Here is a 24,253-nt window from a genome sequence, read left to right as displayed (position 1 = left end):
TAAATTGGATCCGACTGGAGGGGGAGAAGGAGAAGGCGGATGAGGGGAGACAGAAAGAAGAAGAAGTAATAAAAGTAGAAGAGAGAAATTCTGGCTTTAAAGAAAAGCCCCGAGTTTGAGGTCTTGTCATCACCTTCTGAGAGGTTTTGGACCATGAAGACACACACACACACACATACTCACATAAAGAGAGAGGGTGGGAGATACAACCTCTGGAAAACTGTTTAGTTAGGACCAAAAACCCAGAGCAAGAAGGAAAAAAGAAAGAACAGGGAGAGAAGTTTAAAGAGACTGAAAAGGTTCAGACAGACATTTGAGACAGATAGTCCCAATAAATTTGAGGATGGGAAAGAACTATAGCAAGCGAGTTTTAGTTGTACAAGCTGCAGAGCTGGAAATAACTTCGTTGGTTGAGTTAAAGTTTGTTGGGTGGAGATGAAGAAGCCCTGCTGCTCAGTATATTTACACAGCCTAAAGATATTAGTTTTTCTAAGCGAGGACTTCATCATTTGTAGAACACCATTTATCTCAGGACTAGTGATTTGCAGTGATGGGAGGATGGGATGGTTACTTTTAAAGTGGCATTCACACAGTACTTCTTCCCAAAGTAAACTGAACCCTGTAGATGCTCTGGTGGTGATGATCTGTCTGGCTGAAAGGACAAAGACCCAATATCTCTACAGTGCTGTGTTCAAATGAAAAGAAACACAATGAAAATAAATGCATTAATGCAAAATGTAAATTTGCAGTTTCATAGAACTGTAACTATATGTGTTTGCAGGTAAACTAGAAGAGAGGAGAGAATATAAAGTAGACTTACAGTAAACCACCAAAAACTGCAAAGTATCTGAGCCAGCAGCAGAATTTCACCAATAAATAACATTTTAAAGAAACAGAAGTGAATTATTTCTTCCTCCAGAGCAAGAAATACTTGAATGACTACAACTGCAATCTGTGGCGAGGCATTTGTAAATAAGGAATAAAGACATTATAGATACCTAGATAATATGAAACTGAATTATCCCCGTGGGTTTGTTGGGTAAAAATCTGATACTGTGTGGAAAAACAAAACATAAACATTCAAATAGAAAGTGGAGACACGGGGAGAGGGAGAGAGAGAGAGACTGAAACAAAGAGAAGGAAAGAATGTCAAGAGTCATGGTTATTTGAAGAATGTAGATAGCATTGGAAGAAAAAAAGAGAAAAGAAAAAATAGAACCAAATTGCCTCAGTTACGGGAATCCAACCGACAACCCCCCTGGATACAACCGACTGCTGACCAGCTAATTTGAGAATCCCAACCACAGCACAGAGGAAAGTGTGTGTGTATCTGAGGACCAACTATGTTTGCATGACTTCAAGTATTTGGCAGCAACAGGAGGATAAATTTCTCCCCTCATCTTCTTTTTGGACAGTGTGGCAGAAAGACTTAAAACAAAGAAAAATGTTCCTTGGATGCAGTCCCTTCTAAAAATAAGTGAACTGGTCAAAGATATCGAGGTATTATCCAAATATGCAGGGTGTTGTCTTCTCATTTTACTTGTAGGAAGGTAAATGGGGGTATTAAGCCAATTCAGACACTGCACTTACTGGAATTGAGGCCACCTAAAAAGACAGTGGAGACATGCTCACATTCAGTCTGTATTTGCCTGTGAGCTCAGATTAAACACCGCTGTCTAGTAATCCTGTTATCATAGGCTGTGGTCGTGCTATCTGTATCACTTACACTGCATGACACGGTAGGAAAAGAAATAGAAATAACACAGTAAGGATAAGAAAATGGATAGAGACAGTGAAGAAGAGAAACAATGGCAAAGGAAGGAAAGGTAGTGGTGGAAACATATTCTAAGCAGTCTGATTTCCTTTCCTAAAAATCAATTTTTTTGCCAAAGTACTGTCTGAAATGTTTTGCGGACTCTTGTCCTTCCATCTCTCTCAGCGTGCCTCACGGTTTTTGTTGTCATTCCTCAACCCCAGTATTCTATTTACACAGGGACAGGAAACTCAAAACTGGTTAAAATCACTTAGGACATTAATTCAGATGATGCGCTTTTCTGCCGGTCTGGCTTGAATAGTCTTGTAGTCACGGATATGCTGGATATCTGACAAGGCAACAAACTGGAGTTGACACGTCATGAAATAAGGACTGGAAATGATTAAACCATCTTTTTTTTTAAATGAATAGATGCAACAAAGAAGCTGGAAGGAGTTCATCAAGGAATCTACTTTCTAATGGATGCATAGGTAATATGTCTAAGTGCAGTGTAAAGGTAGACTGCATTGCTAATTTGACATATTTTAGTTCATACCTTTGCATCAGTGGGATATACCAGTCATCTTAAAAACTGGAAGGTGCACTTTTATGCCCCTAAAATGGATAGCCTGTCCAATGAAACTTCATTTTGTATTTATTTAAACATTTCCTCATTAAACCATACTATGAATTGAGCTATTGGTGGCTATGTTGGTTGGTTGCTCCACCACTTTAGTCCAGACTGAAATATTGCAACAACTATTGGACATGTTGACATGAAATTTCATACAGACATTCATGGTCCCCAAACGATGAACCCTACTGAATTTGGTGATCCCTTAACTTTTTCTTTAGCACCATCAGGAGGTGGAGGGTGACCAATACGTACATAACTAATGACAATCACATTGGCCCCAGGTGTATTTTGTGTTAAATTAGGAAATGTTAGCATGCTAGGAAACTATGATAGTAAATTTGATCAAAATTATGCCTGCTAAACATGAGCATGTTAGCATTCTGGACTATTAGTCTTCTTTTGTTATTGACTATTCTTAACTTTACTTTTGACTCATTAGTTCATTACAACTGAGAACGTGACTGCCAGAAATATAGAGAAAATCAAATAATGATAACTAAAGAAAAGTGAGAAAAGAATGAATATGTGAAAAAGGGAATCCAATAAATTAAGTACAAAATACATGGGATAACAGCCCTGATGGATGCATATAAAGAAGCAGTACCAGATTATAATGTAATTGCTAGGGTTTTTTATGCACTTATAAAATGGTTAATGGTTAAGGCTAACAAAAAAGTATTAATCCCTCAGTACTGAAGAAGTTGTGAGCCACTACCTGACCTTTTGACATCCAGTGACTGGGCGGAGATGAGCTGATTTCACTGTGCTGTGCAGAAACGAATCAAATTCCTCCAAAACCTGATCTATTTCTTGAACAGGCTTGTACTTGTGGTGCTGCAGATCAGGTGTAATGGCTCAGAAACATTAGAATTTAACAGGATGTGTCCTTTTCTAGGAGGTCTTTTGGGTCTAGTCCATTTAACTATCTGTGACAGGAAGTGTGTGTTGACAATCCTACAGGCTTTCAGCTTCCATCCACCTCTTTGCTCTACTGTTCAAGCCCCTAAATCACCCTAAATAGCTGAATCAGATCCTGTGCTCTGGTGAAGAAACAAGCAAAGACTGCAGCAGCAGCAGAGTTGGCGCTTTAGATCCGAGTTAATGGGTTTGGATTTTAAGATGTTTACGAAGAGGAGCCTCTCTGTAAGCAGTAAATTATGACCCTGTTTGACTTTAGGTTTACATGAGCTTTATGTTTCCTCAGAATATGATATACTGTATGTCTGTCTTTATTTTAACTCCATTCTCCACCCATCCATTCACCCATCCTTCTCCGCTGTTCCAGTAATGTGGAACTATATATACTATACTATATATACTATTCTTCATCCTGTGTGTGTGTCAGTGTGGGCTTCTGTTCTTGGAAGAGGTCAGCAGTTCACAGCAGTCATCCCCAGTTATTATAGTTTAACGACTACTCTGTCTCTCGCACAGACACCGAAATCTTCAGTAGCAGTAATACCTCATCACCACTGAAGGTGAGGGCTCACTCTGTAATTTCACAGTTACAGGTTGACTCATGCATCTCACCCAGGCAGTCCAGAAGATTTTTAAAATTCTGTTTGGTCCCAGAAAACAATTTGGGTACACGTGATACAAATATTCACAAAAGACAGATACTCTAGGAAGTTTGTACTACGTATACGTAAATCCTCCAACTTTGACTCAGGTAATGGGGAGTCAACTTGGACTCTGGCTGTCCTGTGGTGACTTGAGACTCAACTTGGACTCAAGGCTTAGTGACTTGTCTTCCAGTACGTTAAAACTAAGGCTGAGATTGAACTCACACATACAGTGGCTGGTGCAACAGGCTGCAGCTGCACACAATTCTTTTTCCTCTTTAGCAAGTTTCCACAAATGAAATCAAATGTGAGTGAGACAGACTGTCTCACAGGTGTCAAGTGAAATCTATCTCAATTACAATGTCTGGATATACTGCATTTGGATGCACCAGGTCTAAACAGCATAGAGAGTTTGCTAAGGACCAGAGGACCTAACCAAACCTCTAATCAGGGCTCCCTTCTGATTGCCAGGACGAATCTGGTGTAAATCAGCTCAGTAATCCTCTTGTGTGTCCCCAGTATGACTCCTGTTCATCGTCTTTATTCGTCTCATCTGTTTGTTATTTCACTTTAACCATAAAACGGCAGCTTGCCATGAAATACTCTGTTCTTAAGGAGAATACGTCGAAGCGTAAGCTCGTACGCACACAAACAAACCCCCAAATAAATCTTCACCGTCACCTGATAGCTCCACTTCAGTTCTGATCCTCCCAGGCTCCAGCTTTGAGAATTGCCATTTATTCATTTGAGTGGAAAGCTCACATAAACTGAATACCTTTTCATAAGCCAAAAAGCTCGTGAACCACATCCAAAAAATTACTGAAGCTCATTGTGTAATTTCAAGAATAGCTAGTCAGCATTCTTAGTGAGAACAGTTTGCTTAAAATCGTCAGAAAAGGCTAAAATCCTGATACATCAACAAATTCACTCGCTTAAACTCCTTTTCTCCCTCCATCATTTTGGTCAGGGTGAGCAAGGTTATATTGGCGTCGGGGGAATTCAGCTCGCCACCATGAAACTTAATTAGTAAAACTTAAATCCCACAAGAGTCAAGTTTCCTCTCATTAGGTATGTCCTTTTCTTTCTTCTTTTCCTCCTTCAGTCTCTCTCCAGTCTCCAACAGCAAAACGACTCAACTAAGTTACTGAAAATGATTAATTAATAAAGGAAACTTGTTAGAACAGAATTCACATGATAAATTTTTAAAGAATCAAAATCTGTCTTTTCTCTACTGAAGGAAAGGAAAACTCTGATAGTCACTATTAGTTTTTGTCAGAGAGTAGTGTGACCTGAAATAGTATTTCTCTTTTTGTTGCTAAGATTGTAAAATTACCAATGTAAATAGAAACTTTATGAAATAAAAACTGATATTTCCAGTGATTGCACAATAGTAGTGAACAGTTCCCCCAGTGGAAGTTACATATAATAGAAGTTACTTACTCTGTTGCAGGGGGGTGACAAGGTAAGCGCCCCAGTATCAGATATTCTCTGATAACTCTGACAAATTTTTACATTCTGAAATGATTTTAAACACAAAGATGTGGACATTTTAAGGACTGATGTTACCTATTCCTGTTTTTTCTGTTAAGGTTGGTTCTGGGGAGTGAAAGATCAAGTCATTTCAGCAAGTGGAGGGTCAACCAAATGTTGAACTTTGACAGGAAAGACCCCTGTTAGCTTCTCATTTTCTACCAAAAGTCTACATTGGTTTCTTCCATCCAAACCCTGATCTTTTCCTGATCCCAAAATCATATGCTTATGTTAGTGGTGCAGGGATAATGTACTTTTGTAGGCCAACCTGGAAGTTAGCATCACCCTTGTTCCCTCGACAAAAATTGGATTTTTCCATTGGCTTTTGGATAATTGCAGAACGTAAACTCAGAATCATTGATTTTGATCTCAAGGTCTTGTGAGATCAAAGTCATTAACATTCCGTGCTGTAGCCAATCAGATGCAACTGTCAAAGTGTTGAAGTTCCATTCTAGAATCTTCTTAGACTCTTATACACCTTCACATTCTGTGAAAGTGTTTATGTTTGTTTAGTAGTATTTTACAGCCAGATGTCTTATTGTGAATATTGTGAACAAGCTTATTTCTGGAGGAAAAATAGCTTAATTTATGGGGAAGTTCTAGAAATTCAGATCATGCAAATTTAAAGATAATTAGTCTCAGTGTTTTGAGCCGAAGCTGCAGGTCAGTGGAAGTTCACCGGTTGAGCCTGAGCCAGAGGAGATCCCAAAACCACAGGTATGAGTGTGTGTCCATGTGCGGCTGCCACTTTCCTCATGCAACATATAGTCACTGTGATGCTTTCAAGGTCCCATAGGAATGTATGTCTCTGATCTGTTTGTCACTGTGGGACATTTGTTAAAGTTCAGATGGTTAGGTTGACATTGTGATTACAGGCTGGAAAACACACACTTACAGGGCCAATACACACACACACACAAACACACAAACACACACAATCTCTGTGTCTCTCCCCATTCAGTAAAATAACACTCTCTCGAACACACATCTCACATTTCTTGCTGATGCACACGTATGCACACACAAACGGTGCTGAGTGATAAATCTGTGGTCTTCTATGAATAGCGAGCTGAATAGCAGAGCTGACCAAAAGCATGCCGCATCCTTGGCCCTCACCGAACATAAACTCTCTGTGTGTGTGTGTGTGTGTGTGTGTGTGTGTGTGTTTTCCTTGAGCTCAGTGATGCAGATGTTGGCCAAAAGTCACCTCGGTGAAATGGAGACATCCAGCCACGTGTGTGAGTGTGCGTGTGGTTCAGAGTGTGAAAAGGAAAGTATGTATTTGCAGGTTTGCGTGTCTTAAGTGTGACTGATCGGCGGCCCTTGTCAGTGTATTGTGTGTCTGCATGTGTGTGTGTGTTGCAGTTAACGGTAGCCAGCCACAGGTCCTGCAGAGTTCACGAACAAAAGACCTCATCATCATTATAATCATGTTGTTTGTCAACGTTCCTCCATGGGTGTGTATGTACTTATGCTGTCACGGGATTGGCTTCGTGTGAATGTGTGTGTGTTTTCCTTGAACTCGGTGATACAGATGTTGGCCAAAAGTCACTGGTTTACCTCCGTCCTGGCCTTTCCATGTGTATGTGTGTGTTGGAAACTCAAAGTGCATGTGCCTGTCCTCACATTTGAGTATTGTACATGCAATAAAGGTCATGTTTGCGTGTGTGTTTTTTGGAGGGATGGTGTGGTACAAGATGACAAAAACAAAGAGCGATGTGTAGAAGTGTTGGAAAGGTTACGAGACTGTGTGTTTGTGTGACAGAGAAGGAGAAGGATGTGGAAAAAGGAAGACAAATGAACGGAAAATAACCTTGAGAAAGTGTGTGTGAGAGATGAATCACAGAGGTCGTGGGTTGTGTACAATACTGTAATTGATTGCATTTTATTTGCTGTGTGCACGCTTACCATAAAAAATTGTAATGCCTAAGGAAACACTTGTTGCCAATACATAGTTTCTGTCATGTTAATCACAAAGTTAGCTGTGCAAGGTATGTGAAAACTGCCGGTAGAAAGAAAGAAAAATCTGAATATATTATGTAAATATGATGATAATCGCAGGAAGAATGGAAAAGTAAAGGACTACAACACAAGGCAGAAAAAAAAGACGTATACTTGGCATTAGTGAAGAAGAGATTTGGACGGGTATAAAACAGGTGTTTATGGTGTTTTATTGCAGCCACAGCTAACCTTTGGCTGTCTTCCACTGTCAGGTAGAAAATCCCTTCAGTAGACAGACAGAGGTGGGGTTGGGGGCGGGGGCACATCTGCTTGTACTGCATGTCTGACTGCCAGTCTGCAACATAGCCCTGGGAGTAAGCCATAATGATACTGTATCCCTGATACTCCTGTCTCTCACATTTTTGTGTCATCTTAAGTGCTAGGTGTGGTATTTACACTTCACTCAAATAGTGTTGCCAAAATTGCAACTTACAGTTACCTTGGATATTTCTGTTTAACTATATAGTTTGTACAGATCTATACACACCTGTATAAATCTGGAGTTTATATATGTATGTTTAATTTAGAAATACTGTCTTTGAAGGACCAGTGTAGCATTTAACAGGATGTATCGGCAGAAATGGAATTTATTGGTATGTAATCACCAAAAATTGTTTCTACAGTAGCCCAGAACGGACAAACTGAACCAAACAGTGGCTTCACATAGGGCCCTTTGTAATTTTATGTTGAGTGAAGAGTAAGAGAGGATAGAGTAAATGTAAGCTGTTGCCATAGTTTTACAGACTAACAACTTAACACGTTTTCTAAATATAGCTATATAAACAAACCTCTTCAGTCGATTCTGTAGTTGCCATTTTGTCACCTGACGGCCACCGTAGCCTCTCCAACATGCTTGGAAGAGGAGGGATGAGGGTTATTTGGTGGGTTACAGTCTGCGTTCCCACCGCAAGATGACACTAAATCCTACACGCTGGGTCTCTAAAGCATTAAATAGATGAGATAGAATTATTAGCACATAAAGACACCATTTGGTTTCCTAGTACCAAGGATGCTTTTTCATCTATTCTTGTCAATTTTAGAAAGAGCAGTGGTGCCAGTATCAGTTTTGAGCTAACTAGCTTTAGCCAGCGAACATACTAGTGAATAGTCTCTTTGTGCAAGATGCTTCTTTTCATCTATTTGGGTATGGGTGTCCAAGACATCCATAAAAGAAGCCTCCTGGATGACTGAAAGAAACTGAATGGAGTCAAATGGTCTTTATCCACCTCTGCCATCAGTCTGGGTAAACACTGCTTCTCAGGAACTTACTAAGTAGATTGGATTGTGCTCACTGAGGCCACTGGGAGCTTTTACGATAGAAGTCCAAGCAGCTTTGCAGGAAAACATTGAGAAGTCGCCCGGTTATGCCACGACTTTCAATCACAGGCTGCGCAGTCCTCTTCAGCTTAGCTTTGTGTTAGCTAGCGTCACTGTAGCATCTGGTAACCTTTGGCTGCCCTTTTGAGTCAGTTGGGGAATCCAAGTCACTGAGAGGAGAAACAGAGAGAAACATCTTCATTTTCTATCTAATAGCTGTCTCTCAGCCTGCCAACTTCAGCTCCATCTAAACATTGTCCAACTTCACGCTGTTTGTTCCTCGTCTTGGCTGTTATTTCAACCCTAATGAATCCTAGCATGTGTTAAGCTTTCGGTTAAGTCAGACGGGAGTTATTTTAAGTGTGTGTGTGTATTCATCCCTGCTGTAGTCATTTGCACTGCTTGTAACCTCGGTCTGCCTGTATCTGCCTGTTATTTCAGCTTGTTGCAGCCTAACTCGAGCTAACCTTCGGCTAATGGTGCATCTTGACAAATGGAACCTGGTCAGCCTCTGACCTCCAAACTAAAGGGATAATTAAGAGTTATGGTTACACTTGGCATCTCTCTCTCTCTCTGCTGTTTTTGAGATCTGATTCGGCAGATTGGATTTTATGTGATCACATTGCTGTGCATCCAGACTTGGCCTGAGAGCAGCTGTTTTGTTTCTGCTGTGGCTTTTAGTGGTATAAATCTTTGTCTGCGCTGGAGGGAAATCGGGCTCAGAGGTGCAACCGCAAATCACATACATGGTCGCTATAATCCGCCATCAAAATGGAGGTTTTAGCCCAACAGGACCTTTAGCCTATAACAATCTCAAAAGGTATCTTAAAAGGTAATGTGAGGCAGGAAACAAATGATACCGTGGGATTCAAACAGTTGAATATTTATTAGAAAATAATCAGTGGTTGGTTGTTTTCACGTTCTGTTGTATACATGGAAGCCAATGACTGTATTTAAAGATGGATAACATGACGGGTTCACAGAGGTGAAGCCAAAAGACATGTCGGCCATCTTTATATAGAGTCTTGGTTAGACCTTTTTCTGCTGTGGTGTTTCTGACAGATCATCTATCAATTAAACACAGCACTGAAATTAAGCGACCAACTGAACCCCAACACTGTGATTTCTTTGTTTCTTTTTCTTGTGATATTCCTGTAATGAGTATCTATAGGTGCTTTTTATGTTTTAAAACATGCTGTTAATGCAGTATTTGTTCCTGGAAAAACCTACCCAACACTCTTTATAGAACAGGAAATATGAAATACTCACCAGATATATCACTGCAGTATTATCACCGACCACATGAGAATGGCAAAACAGATGTTTTTAATCTATAAAAAAGTAGTCGAACATCGGTCTGGCTTAACAAAATGATGACACAGCACTGAAAAAGAGCATTATCACTGTAATAAGAGGTGAATCAGTGCAGTTTCTGTAATTGCTACCTTCTAATTGGACGTCTGGTAACTGAACTGCCCTCCTCCTCAGGTCATGTCTTTCCTAACACTTAGTCATGTATAGAGCAGAAGAGGCAGAGCACAGTAAAACAGAACAGAGCAAGCACGCACTGACCCTTGAATGTCCTCTTTAGGCAGATGGACAAATCATTAGAGAGAGTTTTTCATTGCTGTCTATTAGCCTGCCAAAAGTTTCCTTTCAACTTTAGCCAATGGTCTAAACTTTCAAAGGTACCAAAATATTAGTATGTTAAATTTATATTTGTCAATAACAAAAATAATAACCCAAACCACAGCAAAGTCAGAAGGTGACAAATCATGGTAAACACGTGAATGTTTACACACATCTGGGTTCTTACGTCGTTCGTCGCTTTAGCCCTCAGATGGACGAATCATCAGAGACATGGAGACATCTTCATATCTGTGTTTTATAGCCGTCTTTTTTCCTGCCAGTAGTTTCATCTCAACTGAAGCCAGCGTCCTACTGTGTCTTCTGGATTCTCCCCAACAGCATGGTTTCCACCGCAGGGCCAAACCAGTCCTAACCAGGGCTTAGCTACTTACCATTTATCCCAAGCTGCTCCCCTCAAAACAGCATTTCTGGGATTCTCTTCGCTTCTGTTTGCCAAGACAAAAACACATTTGCCAGTTGGGCCGGAGCTTTAAAGGATTGATAGTAGAGAATATGCTATCCTACATGGTCTGCGTTCTGACATTACAGCATGTCTCTGAATTTGTCTGGCAATGATTAGACTGGATTTTATCAGATCACCAAATGGTTGCTCTGATTTTGTAATAATATGAAGCTAATGTTGTTTTCTTCTGTGTCACTTCTTTGTGGACAAACACCTAATCCGAGCTCAAGTAGACAAAACATGAAAAGTTGTTTCTCTGACTACAACCACCACATCTGAAATATCAAATGTATTCTGTTTAAGCCAGTCTGTATCACTCTCCAACTGCTGAACATGATGCCGTTTCTCCTCTTTCTTGAGAAGGCATCACTAGTATTTTTTGCCTCTAACACCAGGGAGTTCCCCTCCCATTCAACACAGCATCTCACCTGTGAATAACTGTGTCAAGTTAGTTTGTGCAGACACAAGTGATCATAGCACATAGCTGTCCACGTGCAGGCCAGCTGTTAATCATCTTGGCAAATGAAACTCTTTCACGAGTACTGGGGAAAACCCAAAGCCAACATCCCTGACGAATGAGTCCAGTTTCAAAGAAAAGCTCTGCGAAGTGTAAAAACAGTATAATTGCAGGTAAACAAGTTAAACAACATGAACACCTCCACAACAATTTCTGTTCAGGAGAAATGGGAAACCTTAAGAATTCCTCAATGTGACTTGTCTTGAATCTGGCAGCTGCAGCTGGTCTAAGAATTTCCTGGAAAAAAACATGCTCACAGATCTGGAGTCTTGGACAGAGAATTTAAATTCTTAGTTGTGGACACTATATGGATGTGTGGTATTAGTCACAAGAACTTACAGTCCTATGGTGCCATATTAAGGACACTTCAAAGGCATTTATTCAGCAAGAATTTATCACTGATGGTTGTTTTTCCAATGGAAACTGATGTGCAGTCATGGCCAGTGTCTCTGTTAGACTGTTTTTACAGAACTTCAGTTCAGTTATTTGTGTTTTCTTCTACAAACACTCAATAAACACCAAAAGGAAACATGCACCGCCATCAAGTATTGATGTGCATCAACTTGGGATGTGTGAATGCCAGAAAAGCAGTATTTTATCACGTTTGTCCCCTGGATTAGCACATCCTGGATACCATACCTTGATGTATGTATGCCATCATGTGGAATGAGTGTTAGATAAAGGGCAACATGGCCAATGTGTGTTACACTTGAGTTTGTTTTACAGCTCCACTGGGTGTACAACATGATGTTAAATCAGTCCCCAGAGTCCATCCAAATTCTTTTTAAGGGAAAAGAAAAACAGATAATTGCATGAGCAATTCTTGTATTTTCTTTTCCTGAAAATGTTATACAAGAAAGACAAATGAGAGACTACAAAACATCCAACTCTGGGCCAGTATAGTTTCGTTGAACATGACATTAAAAACTTTCAACAGCCAACTGACTTTCACTGGCTTTGGTTCAGTCATTGAGCTCTGCAACAACCCCCATTAAACCTCAGGCGCCCTTCCTCATTGTTGTTATGGAATAACTGCTTTAAAAATAAAGAAACATCTGTAAACAGTGGGACGGTTCGTGATGCTTTGACCTGAAATATTATGGCGCCCTGGTCACCTCCTGGTTTGGAGTATTCTCCCTGCCCGCTGGATGACACCGCTGTTGGACTGCGACAGCATCGCAACCAATCAGCGACTGGAATGGGATCAGACAGCCAATCAATTACTGGAACGTATAGGCCCTCATTATCGAGCCTGACCAATCACATATTTGGCACAACTGTGCCGTCTCTATCACTGTCTTGTATACTTCTCCCTTTCTCTTTTCTCCTATCTGTCTTCCCCACTTTTGGCCTCTTTTTCCCAATCATATGCTTTCATCAGTGTCCTCTCCTCACTCTGTTTATCTCTTTTTCTGGATGAATAAAGAAGAAATATGTGTGAAGAAAGAAATAGAAGAGAAGATACAAGGACAAGTGCTTCTCTAGCCTTTGGCTGACCTGTTAGGATTCCAGCAGACTCACACACAGGAGTTTAAAGACACCATGGGACTATTATAGCAGCCTCTTCCTCTGCACTGATGTCACTGGAAAGGAAAAGTCTCCCTCCTCTTTAAACATTTCAGTGCTACACAGATGTACACTTAGGCTCGCACACATACTCTAAACACTGGCTGCAGACTTTATATGACCTCCCCCAATTCCTCTGTCTCTGTTAGTGTCTTGAGATCACCTACAGGGTCAAGCAGAGGCCACTTGAGCCAGCAGGTTATTTACCATTCCCATCTAAGAGTTTAGATATTCGTGGTTTAACAACTACACAAGTCTGGTGTCTTATCCATTTGGAAGCATTTCTAAAAAGAGCTGCAGACGGCCAAAACATAGACATAAAAATTGTTTTTCAAATTCATCCACATAACTGTCAACATGGCCTCAGTCTGCTTCTTTTGGCCTCCGCAGCTGGAAAGATTGATTATACTTCAAATCGACATATTGGGACAGAATTATCCATCCATCCAATTCAGCGATTTTATTTTAATTAAGATAGTAAATATTCAGCATGTCCCAATCAAGCTCAGTAATGAATAAATCCAGCAGTAAATGTCACTACATATAACTGTATTATTTATGGTCTCCTGACTTAGTTTTTGTTGGATGAGTTTTGAGCCAGTGAAAGTGGCTTCAGATTATGACGGTGTTTCATTACATGATTGTTGTGTTGTGTAATTTTTAGCCATGTTAGCAGTGTGGCTTTGAAGACGGTAATGTTGAAATGTCAGATGATCCACCATTTAGGTGCTTAGAGGTGAATCTTGATGATTCAGGGTTTCCCCCAATGTATCATAAGCCCAGTGTTCAAAGTTGACCACCTCCTCTCTGTTAGAATGATGCATGCATGTTCACTTACAGGGCTTACTTCACAGATCCAGTTTCTCTATTTTTGTTTATTTTAAAGTTTGTACCCATGATTTAAAGGTGCTATGTGTAAGTTTTTGCTATCACTACGTAGCTAACGTTAGCATCAGCAGCTGTTTACTTTCCAGTCTAAAAGAGATGTTCAGGATCAAATTTCAATCCTGCTTCTTTCATCACTTCTTTCCTACTACTTTTCCTCCTCGCTCTGCAACACTTTTCTGTTTTCAAAAGTCCTGTATAAATCACGTGGATAAACTTGCACACTTACCTGTTGAGGCAGGTGAGACTGATTCCTGTTTAGTTCTGGCTGTCTTTGTGTTTTTTGGAACTGGTACAGGAATCCTTCCGGTTCTTGAGCCACCTTGTTCGACGAACGCAGGATGAATGACAGTATTACACTGTAAAATGACTGTGTGGAAGGGCAGCCAAAAGTCAGATGTCTTTGTTTACTTTGTGTTTATACAGTGACGAGTCACCGCGCCTCGCAGCCAGCCCATAGCAGACCTGTAATCTGCAGCATGTCTCACTCACATGCTGAAAAACACGTAGGTCTATGCAGCTGAATGACTACACACATGCACACACACATACAAGTTAAGCAACAGTGGTAGCGGATGGTCACTCACACCGACACACATACACAGACAAATGTGTGGTTTAACCCCCGATTCACCCCATTCCCATCCCATAATAGAGATGACAGACTAACAATTGTGCTGTCATGGTAACAAGGCAAACCTGAGGTCTGGTACCAGGATGTTTAGTTGTGGTTCAGATGACCACAGCATTGCTCACAAGGGTGTTTGTGTGTGTGTGTGTTCACTTGCTCAAAATGTAATCAGGCATAGTGGACTGAGTGACTAAGCTGAAGTTTGCATGTTTGTGTTTGATAGAGTCATGGCTTATTCATTTCACTGGTAGAATATGCAGCAAAGCAATGAAATAATAAACACTCCCTGGGAGCGCAGCAACACGAAACCAAAGAAATGAGTCTGTCCTACAGCTTTTAACTTAGAATACAAAAATGAGGAAAGACGACATCACAGTTCTGCTTTGACGTTCAGGTCTTGTTCCACATCAACAATCATTGCACCACAGTTGTGAATGATTCTAGTCAGAAACGTCAGACTTTGTATCATTGTTGTGGATCTAGGACCATCATACTGTTGCATCTCAGTCACTGAGTCACCAAGTGGCTCATTTTATTCAGAGACTGTCATACTCTGTATTATGGTGCTGGACCGCCATCCACCCCGGAAGAGTCAGTCACTTAATGGTCATAAAATTAATTATGGGATAAATGTTCAGAAAGAGGAACCAATTACCAGATGGTAATCAATTTTAACAACTAACAAGGTGGGGAAATCAACACTGGCCAGGTGAAAACATGATTTACGCGGTTCTTTCCAAAATGAATTACTTCTACAGTGGGCTTGTTGCTGCCCCTGGTGGCTTTAAACTATATTACAACAACAACACTGAATGAAACACTCTCAGTTTCAGTAATCTTTCCTTGACAAAGCTTATGAGTAGCACAGTGACTCAAATGATGACATTACAGGAAGTACAGGACTGTGATTCTCACATTATGATGATCCTGGATCAGGCCAGGAGTTACTTAGACATTCTAGGAAATACCACTGTTGATGTGTTACCCAGACTGTCAATCCATTTTTTCTTCTGCTTATCTGGGGTTAGGTTGTGTTGATAGCAGGCTAAGCAGGGTAATATATATTTAATCCCTCCAGTAAGTTATAGGTCTACCCTGGGGTCTCTTCTGTTGGATATGCCCGGAAAATCTCCAAAGGAAGGCGTCCAGGAGGTATCCTGATCAGACATCCAAACCACTGAAAATGGCTGAAAAAAACAAAACCCTTAAGAGACTGAGTGTATTAGCTTCCAGCTAGCTAATGAAGTACAACACTTAAATACTGTTTTGGAGATTTTGGAAGGCATGCCATACGTGGAAAGGATTCAAAAACATTTTATCATCTTACTGGATTACTAGAAGTTTTGCATACAGTTTGCCTACTTGTAAGCCAAGAAGCCATAATCCTAAAGTCCTTAAAACCTTTTTAAACCTTATTGTGTTTTCCCAAATATACAATACCTATCTGAGAGGAACAGCTTTTGCAGATGTGAGGTTTTTGCTTCTTACCAGCAGCAAAAAACGGAAAATCCCGAGCCCTGCAGACTGTGTGGTGATGTTCATTACAGTTGTTGACATTTATTATTTGTTATTGATTGCCCCCCTTTCTAGGAGTGCAGTGTCTTTTATTAGCCTGTATGGAATATTATTCATTTGTCAGGTTGTAAAAGTGCATAATCATATTGCCGGGCCACTGCAGTACACGGATACATGTGCTTGTTTAATAAGTGCAAGCTAGTTTGCTAGGTTTTATTGGTCTGTGTGGAGTATAACCAATTGTCAGGTTGGTAAAAAGGCAGAAAAACATATTCCAATTTGTGGTTTCATATTATTAATAATGATAGAAGCAGTTGTTATGAATTATATAACAGCACTTCAGATGCCTTTGGGTTTTGGCCGAATTCATGTGTCTGCGGCTATGATTTGGACATAGAGTTAGTGAACCCCACCTCCTCCCTCCATCTACAGCCCTCTTTCTTTCTCTCCTTCTCTTCTCCATCTTTTCCTCCTTATACTTTTATTCTGCCCTCCCACAATCTACCATCTGCAGTTCCTCAACTTCTTTTTTGCTCCTGTCCGACCCCTCTCTTCCATTTGTCCTTTGAGCCAACTTATAGCTCCGTCTTTACCTCTTTTTCTCCCATGCTCCTCTGTCATCAATCTATCTTCACCTCTTCACTGTCTTTCCTTCACTCCCTTTCACCTTGATCTTCTCCTGTTTTGCTTCCCACATTTTTTCATACCTCTTGCTTTTCCAGTTTTTGCCTTCATCCCCTTGCTTTCTCCCCCAGCTTCTCTTTCTTTCCATCCTCCCCTCTTGCTTTCCTCTTCTCATTTTACCCCCATCCTTCCTTCCTTTTTCTTCTCTTGACCCTTGGCCATCAGTAGCCCCAGACAGACCACAGACATCATTAGTGACGTCCGCAGAAATCAGGCTTTCAAAAATAGCATATGGCGTTCTCAACATTCCCCACTAGACCCCTGTTAAATCACACACAATTCCTGAATTCTCAGTTTCTGGAGTTCCCTCTGTCAACATGACGTGTTATTTCCTGACAGGGAGCGTGAAGAAGTTGGCTATTTTTTCCCCCTAAAACAGGTTCAAGAGGAAGAGGCCATCTGTGGTTGTCACTTTGGTGGACATGGGCACATTTGGTGCAGAGTGTCAGTGTGTCACGTAGTCAGGACAGAAAAAAATTAATGTGGTTTCTCTGTGGGTCATTGAGTCACAGAGGAATGTTAAGGAGTGGTCAAAAACAAATACATAAACCTATTTTCTGCTAGTCAGCTGGCAGCTCAATGGGTCGCACAGTGTGAATCAAGGAAACATTTAGATGACTAGGCTTTTGAGGACAAAAACCTAAAGAAAAAATATTTTTCTTACTCAGCTTTTAGTATAATTCAAATGAAATTTTGAGATCATATGTTTAGGTAGGGTTCATCTTTGAAATTGGGCTCAAAAGCAGTCAAATTATAAGAGAAAGGCTTGTGGGATAACAACATCAACCACTGAAAAACAATAAGACTGTCCTCACAGGTAGAAAATCAGGGTGGAAGTTATGGCGTAAAAGGCATTTGAGTTCGAGATCTCAGTTGACATTGGTGTTCTCTTAACCATGGCAATGTTCAGTCATTTTAGCCAAGCAGTCTTCGTTTCCTTAACCTTGGCGGTGACTTTATCCATAGAGAGAACACCAAAAAGTTGTTTTTGGAAAAGTGATATGAGCCATGTTCTTAGGTATGAGGGTTTGTTGAAACAAAGCTAACAGATCTTTAAATAGTACAAGATGAGACTCAGTTTATGCCAATGCAGACTTGTTGTGTGTTAGTTTTGGCTTCTACGGCATATTTAAGCATATAAAACACGTCATTGGTATTGTACACTGTCTTGATTGAATTTTGTGACTGGTTGGAAAGTATTACCTTCGACTGGCATCATGCACATACCCACTTTGTAAATTGTATGGACGTCAGTTGCAGATGTTTTCTGTTGTTTCCCAGCTGTTTTGCCCTTTGTGTCTCTTTTATCCCTGTCCAGGTTCCTTTTGTGTCATCTTATATTACAACACAAGTCCTCCAAATTAAACAACAAAATGCATTGTTTGTTACTTCCCTTCAAAACAACTCAGATGTGACGCCCATATCAGCAGGACAATTGTCATTTCTCTGTGTCTTCCAAAGCTGGTTTGATTTGGTTTGGTTTTGGCTTAAGCTTGAGTTAAAACGTCTTGGTAAAAAGACCTTTGTCACCATGGGTACAGTCATAACGATGGTTATGGTCAGGGAACACTTGGGTTTAAAATTAGTAAGACCCAAAAACCAAAATGAAGCAAAGACAACAAGTTCAGTGTTTAAACCTACAGCCAATCAAATGACTACCTCAGGAATCCCAGAGTCTCTCATTGCCAATTTCATGCCCTCGATAGCCATTTTTGGTGCCATTATGTTTTTGAGTTGTCCGTCCCATTCTCATTAACACGTTATCCCAGGAACATCTTGAGGGATTACTTGAGATGTGGCACATACCACTTGGACTCAAGGATGAACTAGTTGAAGGTCAAAGGTCACTGTGACCTCAAGTCTGTCCCATTCTTGTGAATGCAATATATATCAGGAACACCTTGAAGGAATTTCTTCAATTTTGATCACAAATTCTTACTTGGATATAAGGATGACCTGAATTAGAATTTGGTGCTGTGACGTTTTTGGCCATAACTCAAGAATTCATATGTTAATTATAACAAAATTTCACTGTGATGTCATAATGTTATGCAAAAACACTTACTGGCCATTATTCAATACCGTAACTCTGGAACAGAAGGAAAGACTGTGACCTGCAATTTGACTTGTTTGGCGAACTGGTAATTCTAGTTCATCCAGACCTTTTCCGAGAGCTTGACAGAACATGTGTAGCAAATCAAACCCCAAATAAACAAGCATGAACTCATAATAGCCCTTTACAAGATCAGTAAAGTTTTTCATCCTTCTGTCCATGTGTTGATTTGGTCTTTCTAAAAACTGAAAAATGAGATCAGGGAGAGCGTGTGCTCTTCCTGCGTGGTTACAGAGGCAGCCGTCAGACGTACCACTGGTATGTGCTGGTAGCTGTCACACACAAAGAATAATAAGTGTGGCCAACCCTTCTCTGATTCATCATCCCCTCCCTTCCTGCTGTATTACCCGCCGTCACTCATCCTCAGCCCTTCAGTACTGAAGCACATCCAGAACAAGCAAATCTCAGCCCATTCTGTCTTCTCCCTGCTGTTGAAAATAACTGTTTACTTCCTTTGTTAAAGTATGGACTTTGGCTAGAATTGGCCTTTTGGCTGCTTTCTGATTTCATAAACCACCTGCTAATGGAGATGGAGTGGATGTCTTGTTGATATTAATGGGACATCATGGCCCAGAAACGAGTATAACAAACAGTGGACATGAATTATGAGCATGGTGAATCACATCTTCGGTGCCCCATTTCCAAGAGTATCCATTGTCCAAATGTTCCCTCCATATTTGGTCTGCGTTGTTTTTGCACTAACACCATGGAAAATTACTCTTTATGCAGTTGAAAACAAGCAGTTGCCTTGGTAATGGAGTAAATCAGGACGTTGGAAAGTATGTACCAAAAACTGTAATCCTGGGTATGTAGTTGACAATGATCTGGGTTAATTTGCTATAACTGGGTTTCCAGTTGTAGTATGCCAGTCAGTTCTAATATTCCAGTTATGGTTTTTGCCATCGTGAATTGACAAATTTAAAAATCTGTTTAACTTCAACTGTCACTTGAGGCTGGTTTCTTTTTTGTATCCATAACAAAATTATGGGATAGATGTGAATGAACACTCATTATTTTCTCAAATATAACATTTAATCCTCAGTTGGCCATCATTTTGCTCCAGTGTTGTCCATGGAAGAATCCATAAAATACCTGACATTATAAAATTATTATTTGTCTAATAACAATCAGTTCGTCGTTACCTTATGAAGTTTGTGATTTAAAATGACCCCACACTGATTACAAAATAATAAGCTGAAAGGAAAAGTGATAATGGAATAATTTTGTGTTTTTAATCCAGCATTTTCCTCCCCTTCCCAATGTAGGTCTAAATCCCACCACAGAGCAGCCAGCATCCTCTCATTACACCATGATTTCATGCACTGACACATTAACACTGGTTATCCACATATATATCACACACACACACACACAAAACAGAAGTTCACAAACACAAGCGTATACAGGATGGAAACATCCGTCTGAACCGCTGCATTCCTGATTCAGGGTCAGGGCTGCCTTTGGTGAGAACACACAAGGACCTTGGTCAAAACCTCTTTCAGGACGTGTGTTTGTGTGTGTGGTGCGTCTGTCCCCGAACTGTATATTTGAAGTAGAAACCACTGCATAGCCCGAGAACTACATCATCTGTATCTCAGGGCCGGACCCACGCTTTAAAAGTTAACTCAAGTTCAAATGACCACCACGGTCTCAGACAGAGACACACAATGCAATAGACATAATACTGGACAATTAGACTTCCTTTCACACATAAACACAGGAGAAAGAATACAAACTAAATGCCCGCCACGTTAGAGGCGTACAACACAAAGAGTGAAGGCCTGGTTGCACCAGCCTTTAAATGGCAAAATTATATGGTAAAATTGAGGGAATGGAGAGACTCAAGCTCCAGAATGAAAGAAGCTGTCATAGCTCTCTAGCTGTGTTGTTCCATTGTCTGAGTATAAATAGCTCTACAAAACAAGAATAGTTATAAGACAGGAGACAACAGTACTTTTTTTTTTAACCCAAACTAGCTAGTTAATTGACGCTAGCAAGGAGTTAGCAAGCTAATTAGTTAGTTTGTTGGGTTCCTCCATGAAACTACTTAATGACTGAAATCATGTACAATCCAGATGAAAAAAGCCAGGGGGAGTTTACGGCATAGTACAAGTTAGAAAGAAGTTTTATGTGTTGTGTGGCGTTGTGAGTTCAGTTATGAAACAGGAGACAACTGTACATGTTTTTTTAATGTGAACTAGCTTCTTCACTGACACATAGCAAGCAGCTAGCAAGCTAGTTTGTTAGGAAACTTTTTAAAAGTTTTTCCATAAAATTAGAGGAAGTGTACGGCACAGTACGGGGTGAATAGAAAGAAGCCTAGCAGTTAGCTTGCTAGCTATAATAGTAGCTACAAATTCCATGAAAAGACAGTTTGTATAATTTTGTTTTTTGCCACTTTATGGTTTGAACAGGCCCAAAGAAAGTTATATGATTTGTGTGATGTGAGTTCATTAAACGTAACACTAATATTAAGATTATTAGCATTAGCATACACGGCTTGTGAGGCTAAATATGTAGCCAGTAAATCTGATTTGAGAATCAATAATTTTTTCTCTTGATTGATAAATTTCCTCTATTGTGATTGCACATTTGGGACTAATTTCATCTTTGTGTACTGAATGTTGTTCTAATGAATTTCTCTGCCTGATGTATTCCAGTTGGAAGTCCTTCTGTGTTTGAAAGGTGCGATACAAATAGCTTTTCCTCTCAGTGTGAGTGTTGCCAAATTCATTCCTAAACAAACACATGTATTTAGTGTATATACTGCTGTGTCCAGTGTACATCCACATGATGCTCAGATGTTCTACAAAGACAAATTATACACTGAACACACACACACACACACACACACACACAGTGTATTCATAAAAGGGGATTTTGTGTGGGTGAGTCAGTCATGTGGACAGACGAAGCTGGTTTCACACACCCCCTCACCCTGCAAATCAAATTGATGAGTGAAAAAATTTTTGACTCACTCATGTCCCTAACTCTGCCATTGAGATAGTAAGATCTTTAACAGAGAAATAGTTATTCTTGTAGTTTTCTTTTTTTCCACCCCTTCCCATTTCATTTCGGATACAAAGAGCAGTGTCAGCAACACACACACACACACACATTTCAGACAGCTGTATAAACGAGGTTGAGGTGTGTCGGAGTGTGTGCACATTTTGTGGCCTTCATGGCAGAGTGTGTCACAGAGGAGAGAGGTTATGAAAACTACCCAACTATGTAACTGACTGCTGTCTACTGAATAGAACAGAAAACAGTAGAATAAACAGTGATTTGAATGTGCTGATAACAAGAACTAGCCTTACACTATTAAAATCTAACTTTCTTTACATCTCAGACATGGATGAAGGAACGCCACCTTCAGCTAATCCTCTCTAAGACCGAACTCTTGATTATCTTTCCATCACATTATCAACATTCCCTCCTCATCTCCCAGCTGAGCTCAAAAATACCTGGGTGTCATCTACGTAATAGATGTCATAATTATTACGGCCACTAGATGTTGCTTAACAAGAAGACATAACTGGGCTGTAACAAGCTGCTGCAGAAGCATTCATATATATCTAAAAGTCCCAAACTCCATATTTAGCAATGTTGTAGTCACTACAGGTGGACATTGTATTGCAAAATTGGATATCATGGTGGAATACTCTGTGAACATTTTACTGACAGACTCAGTGCTAACGTAGTTGCCGCTTGTCAAATTTATAAATTAAAAACATCCAGGATAGTTGTACATAAACATAATTTCCAGGAGACAGGGCTACCAGTAGATAAACTCCTGAAATGAAAAGTGTTTGCAGTTAACAAGATTCTAGATTTTGCGATAAAGGAGCAGGCGTTAATGTCATTTTAGAGTTTTTATGCACGTGTTAAAACATGCCTGGGGAGGTCTTTAAACACACCATAAATCCATGTAAATCAGATTCTTTCTCCCTCCCTCACACACTCAGAAGCCACCCAGGTCGGCTCGTTGTAACAACAGAATCAGAGAGAGACGGAGATTTTTCCATTTAAAAATTTATGGACGACTCCCGGTCGCATATATCACCGGACGAGTGTGTGTGTTCTGTGTGTATATCATATCGACAAGAAAGGAAGCAGAGGAAGCGAAAGTGAGAGCGAGGGAGTGGGAGAAATTTTGTGTGTGTTGGGGGTCATTGAGCAGAATGACCCTGAAAAGTGCTGAGCTATAAATGTAACACAGCATTTACTGTTTCCTCTTTTACTCCTCCACTCAATCTGTCCATCCATCTTTTTTCCCTTCTTCTACATTTTCATCTCCCTATATCTCGTTTGCCTTTTTTTGCCCCACTCATCCTTTGATTTTCTCTTGTCTGTACTCTATCAATCGAGCATTTTTCCTTTTCCTTTCATCTCTTTTCTCTTTTTCTTTCTTTCTTGTCATCTGTTTCACTCCCTCGCTCTCCTCCTCCTTCAGCTGCTTCTGCGTTTCTTCTTTCATCGCTGTTTACTCTCCACGTAACCATGTTCAGAGCCCAAATACATGTGTGCGTACGCATGTATGTGAGCAATTATGTGTGTGTTTCATGCCATGTGTGGTAGCATGTGTCCAAACAACTTTTTAGTTTCATAACAAAACCCATCAAACAACCCCATGACCCTTCCCTTCTGCACACACATATACTGTAAATGTAGATAGAGGCACTTGGATCTTCAAACAGGCCTCACACACTGTTTTCTCCTGCACCCTCATGATGTGCTCTGGTGTCGAGATGCTATCGCACGTGTTACTGTTATTGTGCTGATACAATCTTGGCATCACCACTTCCTCTCTGTCTTCCCTCCCCTACAACTTTAAGTGTTTGTTTGCTGTGCAGGTGTGTTTTGCAAGTCAGTGTGTTCTGTCGTTATCTGTGGCTTGTACAGACGGGTGACATATTAAAGGAAATACCTGGGACGAGGCTTACGAACACTTTACGCTGGGTTTTACTTTACATTTGCTCACCACTTAGGAACATTATTCACATCTGAATAAGGTTATAGGGGGCCTTTGCAAAGTTCTAGTGGTCATTGAAGAGGTTCTCAGGGTCGTTTAGGAGGTTTTAATGTTTGATGGTTGTTTAGAAGGTTTAAGTGGTCATTGAACAGGTTCTACAGATGGTTTTAGGAGGTTATAGTTTCAGAGGTCATTTAGGAGGTTCTACAGGTCCTTTAAGGAGTTCTAATGTTCACTGAGGACTAGAGGTCTTTTGGAGGTTCTAATGGTCATTGTGAAGGTTCAGAAGTTGTAGTGCTTAATGTCAAGGTTCTAAAGGTCCCATGGAAGGTTCAAGGGGATGTTGGGAGTTTGTAGTGGCCTTTAGGGAGGTTGAACAGGTCCTCTTGGAGTTTCTGGGGGTCCTTGGGAGGTTGTAGTGGACATGTAAGAGTAGTCCTTCAGGGGTTTTCTAGTGTGGCTTTAGTGGGACCTTGGG

The 24,253-nt window shown here is 40.4% G+C and overlaps 2 long non-coding RNA genes across 2 annotated transcripts in view; one reads left to right on the top strand and one right to left on the bottom strand.

Moving 5' to 3' along the window:
- Positions 1 to 24,253, top strand: part of LOC108902786 (uncharacterized) — a 206,343-nt gene that overhangs the window by 102,725 nt on the left and 79,365 nt on the right. The window lies entirely within an intron of this gene.
- LOC108902788 (uncharacterized) lies at positions 7,765 to 13,018 on the bottom strand. Its single transcript, XR_001964151.2, has 3 exons — positions 11,321 to 13,018; positions 10,617 to 10,875; positions 7,765 to 8,970 (listed from the first exon to the last, which is right to left on the bottom strand). It is a non-coding gene; the product is annotated as an uncharacterized LOC108902788 (long non-coding RNA).

This window comes from Lates calcarifer, linkage group LG14 (assembly GCF_001640805.2).
Source record: "Lates calcarifer isolate ASB-BC8 linkage group LG14, TLL_Latcal_v3, whole genome shotgun sequence".
Lineage (NCBI taxonomy): Eukaryota > Metazoa > Chordata > Actinopteri > Centropomidae > Lates > Lates calcarifer.
Note: the sequence above shows the minus strand (reverse complement) of the source record. Positions and strands in the feature narration are given on the sequence as shown.